The 10,916-nt window shown below is 40.7% G+C and overlaps 1 pseudogene; it reads left to right on the top strand.

Annotated features, from left to right (window-relative positions):
* Positions 1–6,933: 6,933 nt before the first annotated feature.
* LOC112441398 (small ribosomal subunit protein eS6-like) lies at positions 6,934–8,220 on the top strand (annotated as a pseudogene).
* Positions 8,221–10,916: the final 2,696 nt, after the last annotated feature.

Genomic DNA, 10,916 nt, shown 5'->3' with positions numbered 1-10,916 from the left:
TCCTGGTCTTCACTTTGCTTCCTCTGACTCCATTGGTAGAGAGGTACGCAAATTTCTAAGGGAGCACCCTAGTGCCTCATAGCTCTGTGGTTTAACCATCATCTAGTAATAGCCACCTGTCATTAAAAAACCCAAGCAGTGAAACACTGCCAACACATGGAAGGCATATAGAACTGAGAGGGCTGAGGCTGTCAGGCATGGGAACAGGTATTTTTGTATCCTTTCAAATATTTCAGTAGTGCTTATTATATAGTCAGTGTCTTCCTGACACGGTATGCCTTCTATTCTCAACATGAATTTCCTTAGAGTCACTTTTCTTTGTGCTTTCGATAGTTTCCAGTTTTATTTTTATTTATTTATTTATTTATTTTCTATTTATTTTATTATTATTATACTTTAAGTTTTAGGGTACATGTGCACAATGTGCAGGTTAGTTACATATGTATACATGTGCCATGCTGGTGTGCTGCACCCATTAACTCGTCATTTAGCATTAGTTATATCTCCTAATGTTATCCCTCCCCCTTCCCCCCACCCCACAACAGTCCCCAGAGTGTGCTGTTCCCCTTCCTGTTTTATTTTTAAAAGGGAGAACTCACCTTTCTGTAAAAGAACATCAATAGAAGAATTTTGCCAGAAAGAAAGAAAGGCAATACAGAGTATTTTCTAATTCTGTCAATGGAAATGTCTTTTTTAAAAAATACACAGGCTTTCTTTGATTAGTCAATTTTTTTCCCCAAGAGTTGTATCTCACTGAGTACGTTTTTTTATTCAAGAGTTGTATCTCACAGTGAGAAAGAAAGAAAGAAAGAAGAAAGAGAGAAAGAAAGAAAGAAAGAAAGAAAGAAAGAAAGAAAGAAAGAAAGGAAAACTTGAAATAAAGAAACTTGAAAGAAGGTTGAGAATTGTTACTTATTTGCAAATCTTGAGTTTTGGCCTGAGAGTGGAGAGTAATTGGAACATTGAAGATGAAAAAATTTCTTAGAGATTAAAAAAAAAAAAACAAGAAAAGAAAAAAGAAAAGAAAGAGAAACAACTATTAATTCTAAGAAAAGCACAAGATTACATAAAAAAGCCAATTTCTTCTTAGCACATTGTGTGACTTAGCTGTGAATAATATTTATATAATCAAAAATAAAATATGTGTTGACCATTTCTCTAACAAAAAATTATGACATATCTCTCTTGGGGAATTATGGAACAAGAAGTGTGTGTATATGTGTGTGAAGGTAGGGAAAGGAGGGGGCTAGGTAAGAGAGCTAAATTTCCCTAGCAGGAAATTAACAGAAAATACCTAAGCTTTGAAACATCAGGAAATGGCTATCATACATAGCTGTGTAGACATATAGTGGTCAATATTAAAAAGAAACAACTAAAATAATATAATGTACTTTTTTTTTTTTGCTGGTGAGTGGAAATCAGAGGTAGGGACACTATTGCTGTTTTGGTTAAAAGCCTTATAGCCTTATTTGGCTGTTTTGCTGATATACACATATTAGCCTAATACAATTAAAATTTTAATAAAATCAGAGACCCTTCCAAGAAACTAATATTCAAAAAAACAAATATCAAAAATAAAAAAAATAATAAAACAAGAGGAAACAATTGTCTGGGGCCAGGGTAGGGTACTACTCCTAGTTCCAAGCCAGTTTTTAAATAAATGGACTTTAGGAACATAACCTGTTCATAAGGATGGACTTTCCACATTTCAAACCCAGTAATGGTAGAATATCTGCCTTAGGAGATTCTAGATACGGCCTTTCTTTCCGCCAACTTACCCCACTGTTCGACTGTTTCTCATCATGCTGGGGGTGAACAGCATCCTCTCGGATGCTTGTAAAGCAATGACCTGAACAGAGCTAATGTTTTTAGGTCCATGTAACTCCATTTTCCTAGACATAAAGTTGAGAGTTAAGTTTTGAGGCCTAATGGTCCCTTTCCTAATCTGAGAATGAGTTGGAAAGCTCAGCTCTCCTTCCTTTCTCTGGGCTGCTCCTTTCCAGGTGAAGGGGTTTGTGATGTTGTAAGCGAGGAGATTTGTCAGATTAAGCACACAGGGTGCCATGGAAGGTAAATTAAATTGACGATAGATTCAGCTTAATGAGACTTTGCAAACTTTCCAAATTCTTCAGTCAAGCTTCAAATATCCAGGGAAAAGTGAAAGCTCTTAATTTACTGGGTTTAGGTTGGTCTGCCCATGTTTTCCACTTGAGTAGTAAAATCCCTCCAACTTCTAGAATTCGAAGAGCAGCCAGGGCTGAGCTGGGAGCATTTCTCCCATCTGTGATAGGCCAAGCTTCTCAGGAATCAATTATCCTTCTTTTGGCATCAAACTCCCATTAGCCAATGACAGTTCCAACATAACCACCTGGTCCAGGTGGCTACACTTAGGAGAAGAAAGTAGGGGGTAGGGGGAAAGACCCCCACAGTGCCTTTGAGCAGAGCTCTTGCAATGTGAAGAGATACTTCTTGCACCTTTAGAGGAAAGGAAATTCCGAACATTTGCTTTCTGCTGTTGTTCCTTCTTCTCATCTTAGGGGTTCTGAGCCCATTTGCTTCAGTATAAAGATAGTTCCATGCTGGTTCAGTCACAGAGAGGGCTGGACCAGACCCTTGCCAGAATCTCCAGAGACAAGTGCCCATGCCATACAGAGCCCAAGAATTAAGAATACCCTTGCTACTCTGGTGCCACATTGGTATGACATCTCCCTTAGGCATTCCTTAGTCCTTGCAGTAGAAGAAGCCCACCTTATCTTAAACCTGACATGCAAAAACTGAGTGATAAAGTAAATTAAAGAATGAGTATCTGTTTTGAAGTATGATCTTTACAAAAGGGTTCACCAAAGACTGCTTAGATTATTAGATTGATCAAAAAATCAATTTATGATACATCTTTTTCAGATGCATATTATATAAAACAAAAGTGCTAAGACTGGGTATAACTGTTAGCAACAACAATACAAGTAGCTAGAACCAAAAGCACGCACCACCATGCCCAGCTGATTTTTTAATTTTATTTTAGAGATGGGGTCTCACTATGTTGCCCAGGCTGGTCTCAAACTTCTGGACTCAAGTGATCCTCCTACCTCAAGCCTCCCAAAGTGTTGGGATTACAGCTATTTTATATATGTGTGTATATATATATATATATATATATATATATATATATACACACACACACACATATATATATACACATACACATATGTATGTATATATATGTGTATAAATGTGTGTGTGTGTATATATATATATATATATATACACACATAATTTACTTTTCTCATGAGCCTTGTCTGCGTGATTAGAATATAAGATCCATGAAGTCAAGACTGGTGTGACACATTTCTTTTTATCTTAGTCCCTGATATAGTTTGGATGTTATCCCACCCAAATCTCATATTGAAATGTAATCCCCAATGTTGAAGGTGGGGCCTGTTAGGAGGTGATTGGATGAATGATGGGGGCCGATCTCTCATGAATGATTTAGTACTTTCCCCTTTGTACTATTCTCGTGATAGTGAGTAAGTGATCACAAGATCTGGTTGTTTAAAAGTGAGTGGCATCTCTCCCCAACTCTCTTGGTCCTGATTTCCTCATGTGATATGCCTGTTTCCACTTTGCCTTCCGCCATGATTCTAACTTTCCTGAAGCCTTCCCAGAAGGTATGCTTCCTGTATTTGCCTTCTGCCATGATTGTAAGTTTCCTGAAACTTTCCCAGAAGCTGATGCAGAAGCTATGCTTTCTGTACAGCCTGCAGAAGCATGAGCCAATTAAACCTCTTTTCTTCTTAATTACTCAGTCTCAATTATTTATATTAGCAATGCAAGAACAGACTAATACAGTCCTTAGCCCAGATCTTACACATAATAGGTATTCAATGTACACTGTGTGTTGATGATATTCACAAATTACTTCCTCTCTTTCTACAAAATGTTGAATAATACCTCCATCAGAAAAACCTGGGTTAAAGTAAGGGTATTTTTGTCTATCTGCAAAAAGATAAACATATTCTAATTTTTCTGTAATGATTGCGGGTAGAGATAATCTCTGCCTTCAACAACACTCCTCTCTCCGAGAGGGAAATGAAACTACAAATGTATTTGAATATAATAATAGTGAAGGAAATAATGTATGCTGTGGTCCATTTCCAAGACAAAGTGCCTTGAATCAGTTTAGGTCAGCAAACCACAGAAGAAATAGGATATACTAGGCCCCTGCTTGGATAGCCAACGCCTGCTTGTCACCACTTCCCCTTAGTTGCCCTCACCCAAACCAAAGAAGTTTAGTCTGAAATGAAAGCTTACTAGCCTGCAAAATAGCTCATTTTTTCTGTTCTTATTAGCCTACCCAGCTACTTAGGTCATAAGTCAAATACTTGAGTCCCTAAGCTAACTAGGGTTGCAATGTATTGTGGGCTGCAACAAAATGCAGCAGGACAACCCTAAAGAAAACACCTAAAGCCACTACCCAACAACCGATAGGCAATGTCCAGGAAGACTGTGACCCCATAGTACTCAGCCTGTGAGGAACCGGGGGAAGGGACCTGTGCATTAGGGAATAAATTGCTTTTTGTAACTGTGCTGGGTGTGCCTGCCCACCAGACACCCAATCTTGCAAGACCATCACGAAAAATCTCACTTTTACTGTTCTCTGGGTCTCTGAGTCCATTCTTTGGGCTTGGATGGTGAGTTTGTTTCTCACAATAGCAACAAATGCAACAACAACAGAAGCTAATTTTTATTGGGCACTTACTATATGCCAGGATCTGCTTAAAGCACTTTACATGCGTTAGCTTATTCAATCCTAAAAATAATTCTTCTAATCACATGCCTCCACATTGTCTTAAGAAACTCATCCTGTGTTCAAAAGCTGGACTATTTTCCAATTTTACAGAATCAGGTTGACATACTCTACAATCCTAGTCAGCATGATAAAGTGACACTCGTACATTCATTTGAAAGACTTTAGGGAAATAGTTACCACATTGGCACAGAGGTGTGGTCCCTCAACTCTGTCATGAAATTAGGACTTGTATGTCTTACAAGAAGAGGTGTACTCATAGAAATTGTTTCTATGAGTAGAGATTTTGAAACAGAGAGTCCACTGGATCCCAAGTCACTGCTGTGTGAACTCACTCACCACACGGGAATTCTCCAAGTACCATCCTGCCTGACTCGTTCATCTTATGAAGCACAGAGTGATCACACATGCCCCTGAAATGACTGTATGTAAAGTAAATTCAGGCTGTAACACACAAAGTTTTCAAGGTTGGCCTCATAGCACTGTAGATTCCCCCAGCAGATGGGCAGAGGAAGGAAGCTTACTCTGTCTGAGATTCTCTCGTATTTCCAGGGCAGCAAATCATGCGTAATGAAAACAAAGCAAAGTCAGTACCAGCCCAGGGCCAGCCATCACCCCACCCAAACCAGAAGGGCAGGAGCCTAATTCATGAAATGTGCTATGCTTCTTCCTCCGGCCAGCCAGGCTCGGGGTTTCCTGATGTGTTCCTGGAACCAGAGCTAATGGAATCAGGAAAGCATGTTACTTTGCCACTGCCAGTCATTGCAAGTACAACAAAATAAATGTTGCTTTAAAGAAAACAATTATCATAAAGACAATTAGTAATGAAAACAGTTATGCCTTTCTTTGTTTTTGAGACAGGGTCTCACTCTGTCACCCAGGCTGGAGTACAGTGGCACAATCTCTGCTCACTGCAACCTCCGCCTCCCCATTCAAGCAATTTTCCTGTCTCAACCTCCCGAGTAGTTGGGACTACAGGTATGCATCACCACGTCTGGCTAATTTTTGTATTTTTTGGTAGAGATGGGGTTTCAACCATGTTGGTCAGGGTGGTCTCAAACTGCTGATCTCAAGGGATCAGCCCACTTCAGCCTTTCAAAGTGCTGGGATTACCAGCGTGAGCCACCGTGCCCGACCCAGTTCCACCTTTCTAAATTGGCCTCTTAATATTTTAGAACATTTCATCCCTCTGGCCTTGACTGAAGAATAGAAACTACAGAGGGAAGGATTTGGAGTGGCTAATGTTGGCAGAAGTGAGAATCAGAATTATGGAACTGCAAAGTCCTATGACCTTCCATTTACTGAAGAGGAAACAGAAGCGCAGCAAGAGTGCTCACGAGACTTACCTAATGCCACACCACACAGTAAGTACTGGAATCTGGGACTTGGATTGCCAATTCCATGTGCTTTCATTTGTGACATTCCTTTTTTTTTTAAAAAAAGAAAAATGTAATGTTTCAATAAAATTTAAAATTTTGATTAAAAATCACCTATAATCATAACTTTCTGATAACTATTATCATTCTTGTATGTTTCCTTCCAACATTATTTTCATACATTTAACATAATCATAGCCATTAACCATATGTGTTTCTGTTTGTTTTTTGTTTTTGTTTTTTTTGAGACGGAGTCTCGCTCTGTTGCCCAGGCTGGAGTGCGGTGGCGTGATTTTGGCTTACTGCAAGCTCGGACTCTCAGGTTCAACAGGTTCAAGCAATTCTGTCTCAGCCTCCCGAGTAGTCGGGACTGCAGGCGCCTGCCACCATGCCTGGCTAATTTTTGTATTTTTAGCAGAGACGAGATTTCACCATATTGCTCAGACTGGTCTCAAACTCCTGACCAAAACAAAGTGTTTTTTTAACCTACAATTTAAGTAAATGTTTAATGTTTATTCATATTTATTTATTAAATGTTTACATTCACCAGGCACTATTCTAAATAAAACAATGTTGCTGTCCTCACATAATGAAGATTCTGGAGGGGTCAACATAGAATACATACATAACCAAGTAATGTACAGCATTCCACCATGATGAAGATTATTTGTTCCTAAATAAAGGTCCTTGTGGGTGAATTCTCATAGGCTGAAAATGTACCTAACATTCATTTTGACAGAAAAGACACTCTTTTCTCTTAAGCCCCCAAATTAACACCTATTTATGTTAAAATAACATCAACCCCATTAAAACAGGTACAATTATCTCAAAGGTAAATGGTTATCATAGGACTGATGTCTGTGCTCATAAAGCATCAAAGCAACCATATGATTCTCAGCGTTTATGTAATTAAATGTTAAATGAAAAAACAAAAACAAAAACATGAGCTCTTTTTTGTGGCACCTTGGAGGCAATTAGCTGCTTCAGGATGAAGCTAAATATCTCCTCCCCAGCCACTGGCTGACAGACATCCATTGGATTGGACAACGAATGGCAATTTTGTACTTCTTATGAGAAGCGTATGGCACAGAGGTTGCTGCCGACGCTCTGGAAGAGTTATGTGGTCCGAGTCAGTGGTGGGACCAACGAACAAGGTTTCCTCATGAAGCAGTGTGTCCTGACCCATGGCTGGGTCTGCCTACTGCTACTGAGTAGGGGCATTCCTGTTATAGACCAAGGAGAACTGGAGAAAGAAAGTGCGAATCTGTTTGGGGTTTCATTGTGCATGCCAATCTGAGCATTCTCCAGTTGGTTATCTTAAAAAAAAAAAAAAAGGAGGGAAGGATACTCCTGGACTGACTGATACTAGGGTGTCATGTTGCTGGGGGCCCAAAAAAGCTAACAGAAATGCAAACTTTTCAGTCTCTCTAAAGAAGACAATGCCCCCCACCCATATGTTGCCAGAAAGCCCTTAAACAAAGAGAGTAAGATACTGAGGACCAAAGCACCCAAGATTCAGCATCTTGTTACTCTACATGTCCTGCAATACAAACGCTGGTATTGCTCAGAAGAAACAGCATGCTAAGAAAAATAAGAAAGAGCCACAAAATATGTTAAACTTTTGGCCAAGAGAATGAAGGAGACTAAAGAAAAACTCCAGGAACAGATTTCCAGAGACACAGGTTGTCCCCTCTGTGAGCTTCTACTTCTGAGTCTAGTCAAAAATAAGATTTTTTGACTTACTTAACAAATAAGTAAGATCATACCACCCCCAGCAAAATAATCAATAAAGACTAAGGACATTGACGAAAATGATGGAGAAGATGATGACTTCCATAAGTACTTTAAAGGAGAAACTTAAAGCAACTTGTGTAATTTCTAAGACCGCAGAGCTGACATGTGGTAACTTATGCTGAATCTGCTCAGTAGCTTCCCACAGCCCCCAAATCTGAATCACATTCCTTCAATGTGAAGAATGCCTCATAAGCTAAAGTTGAGGAACTAAATAAACTGATTAAGTCTCTGTCTTATGACACCTCCCACCCCCATCACAGTTCTATCCAGGGCAGCATTGACTAGAGTAATAGCAGGGTGTGATATGTGGTAGGACAGATAGGATGGGGAGGACAGGGAATGATGTTAGGTGGAGATGGGGGAATGACAAGGAGTCTGGTGTGAGGGAGCCCACTGAGGGAGGGCTAGGTGGTAGAAGCTAATGCTGGCCAGGTAGCTAGGTGCTAGATTAGAGAGCACCTTGCTAGCCACACTGAAGACCTAAGTACTTTGGAAGCCAGTGGAAACTTCTGAGCAAGGAGTGACACAATCAGACTCATATGTGAGAAGGAGACTGTGGGTGAGGGAGATAAGTTAGGTGACTATTGTGGGGTTCAACTGAAAGAGGAGGTAAAAGCATGGGTCAGGGTTACAATGGTGCAGACAGACAGAAATAGTTATAGTTTATCTGGAGTTTGAATATAAAATCAACCGGATTCCCTTTGAATTGAATATGATACGTCAGGGAAAAAGAGGAATCAATCTTAATGCATACTCTATGTCAGGCCTTGTTCCTATGTTTTACATATATTCATAACAATAACAATAATATCAAATGCCTTTCTAATACCTTCCCTATGCCAGATTCTATATGCTTTAATCTACTTTCACCCACATCACCCTTACAGCAATCCCATAGGGTAGGCACTATTATCATTTCCATTTTCTGATGAGAAACTGAGGCACAGACAGGAAGGGTAATGCACACGGGAAATGCTGGAGCTGATTTTAGACCCCAGACATTCTGGCTGCAGAGTTGAGATTCATAATCACTGCAAACACTGCATTCCATGGTCACAAGGTTTTGGTCCGAGCAGCTGAGTGGGTGATGTTGCTATCGACCGAGACAGGAATACCTGAGGCAGAGCAGGTTTCGGGGAGTGGATAGCGAAGGCCTAGGTTTTTGGCCATGCTAAGTTTGGGATGCCTGTTAGACCTCTAAGTGGAAATGTTGTGTGCCCATAGGGTGTGAAGAATCTGGAGTTTAGGAAAGGAGCCAGAACTGGAGATAGCTGAGCTATATGGAATGATCAGCTCATAAACAGAACTTAAAGCTGCGGGACAGGATGAAAGTACTGAGGAAGACGAAGTCCTGGTCACTCCAGCATTTACAGTCCAGAAATAGGAGGAGCTCCAGCAAAAGAGATTGGGAAGGAGTGACCTGTAAGGCTGGAGGAAACCAGGAGAGTGTGCTGGAAGGTAAAACATTTCTAGGAGGGAATGATCCACTCTGTGAAATGCTGCTGAGAAGTCCAGCAAAGGGAGGATGCTGCCAGATGTCATGATGCTCAGTTTAATTGTTGCATACAACTTCTTCAAGTGGAAGAATTCTCTTTTTATCTACTCTTGCATTTTCAACCCCTTCACATATAGCTCACAAAGTAGAGGAATAGAGCTCATCTAACTTCAATGTGAAGTTGTTAATTTGAATTCAGTTTAAATATTTATTGGGTGTCAGGTATGGTACTAGGCCACAGAGATTCAGGGGTAAGTGAATCACAGAGTTCTTGCTTTTTTTTTTTTTTTTTTTTTTTTTTTTAGACAAGGTCTCGCTCTGTCACCCAGGCTGGAATACAGTGGCAATCACGGTTCACGGCAACTTCTATCTCCTGGGGCTCAAGCAATCTTCCCACCTAAGCCTCCCAAGTAGCTGGGATTATAGGTACATGCCACCACATGGGTATTTATTTTATTTTTTGTAGAGATGGGGTCTTGCCAGGTGGCCCAGGCTGGTCTCTAACTCCTGGCCTCAAGTGATTTTCCCACCTTGGCCTCCCAGTGTGCTGGGATTATAGGCGTGAGCCACTATGCTGGGAAGGTTCTTGCTCTAGACAATGGACTAAGCAATGAGAAGGAGGAGGGGAGGGAAAATAGGAGGAGGAGAATGATGAGGAGGGGTGCTGGGGAGGAGGGGAAAGGAGAGGAGAGGGAGAAGGAAAGGAAAGGGAGAAGGGAGGAGGAAGAAGTGGAGAAAGAAGAATACCATGATAATATTAATGATATTAACATCTGGAGGTTGCCTAATGAACTCAGCCAGAACACCCCATAGAAAAGCCCAATGGTTGACACACCTCCACTTAACAGGCCATAAAGTACTGGGGGGAGAATAAAGGTTTTTTCACACATGCTCATTCTCAAAATAATGATCTCCTGTGCATGCTTTCTCAGGACGCTACCGGATGATGTGCACGGCCAAGACAAGGGAGTATCCAAAGAAGAAACATGAGATTCAGGCAATAAAGAATCAGTAGGATACAGGCCAGAATAATTCCCACCATATTTTAAACTGAGATCCCAAGACAACCACTGTGCACCAGGTCTAGATAACAATCAGTCCACATTGATTGCCTGATTTTCAAAACATATTGAGTGGAGGTTTACGCTCTTGGGAAAGAGTTTGGGAAGGAGATTATGGGGGAAGGTTGCAGGGGGTGTTTCATTTTTGATTTTGTTTCTGAGTATGTAGACATTCCCTTAGTTCCCCAGTGTTCAATACAGAGGCCGCCTCACAGTTACATCAGTGTTCTCTGTCCGGAGTCTCCCTGTTAAGTTCTGTAAGACTTCAGTCTTCTGCTAGGCTAGGGGAGGGACAGTTGCCCAGCTGCACAGGGTAGGCAAGGGGATAGGTGAAATGTCCCTTCATACAGATTTGCAACCAACTCTGTTTTTTAAGTCTCTATCCC

The sequence above is a fragment of the Pan paniscus genome, chromosome 10, assembly GCF_029289425.2.
Source record: "Pan paniscus chromosome 10, NHGRI_mPanPan1-v2.0_pri, whole genome shotgun sequence".
Classification (NCBI taxonomy): Eukaryota; Metazoa; Chordata; class Mammalia; order Primates; family Hominidae; genus Pan; species Pan paniscus.
The sequence above is the reverse complement of the archived record's forward strand: the minus strand, read 5'-3'. Positions and strand labels throughout refer to the sequence as shown.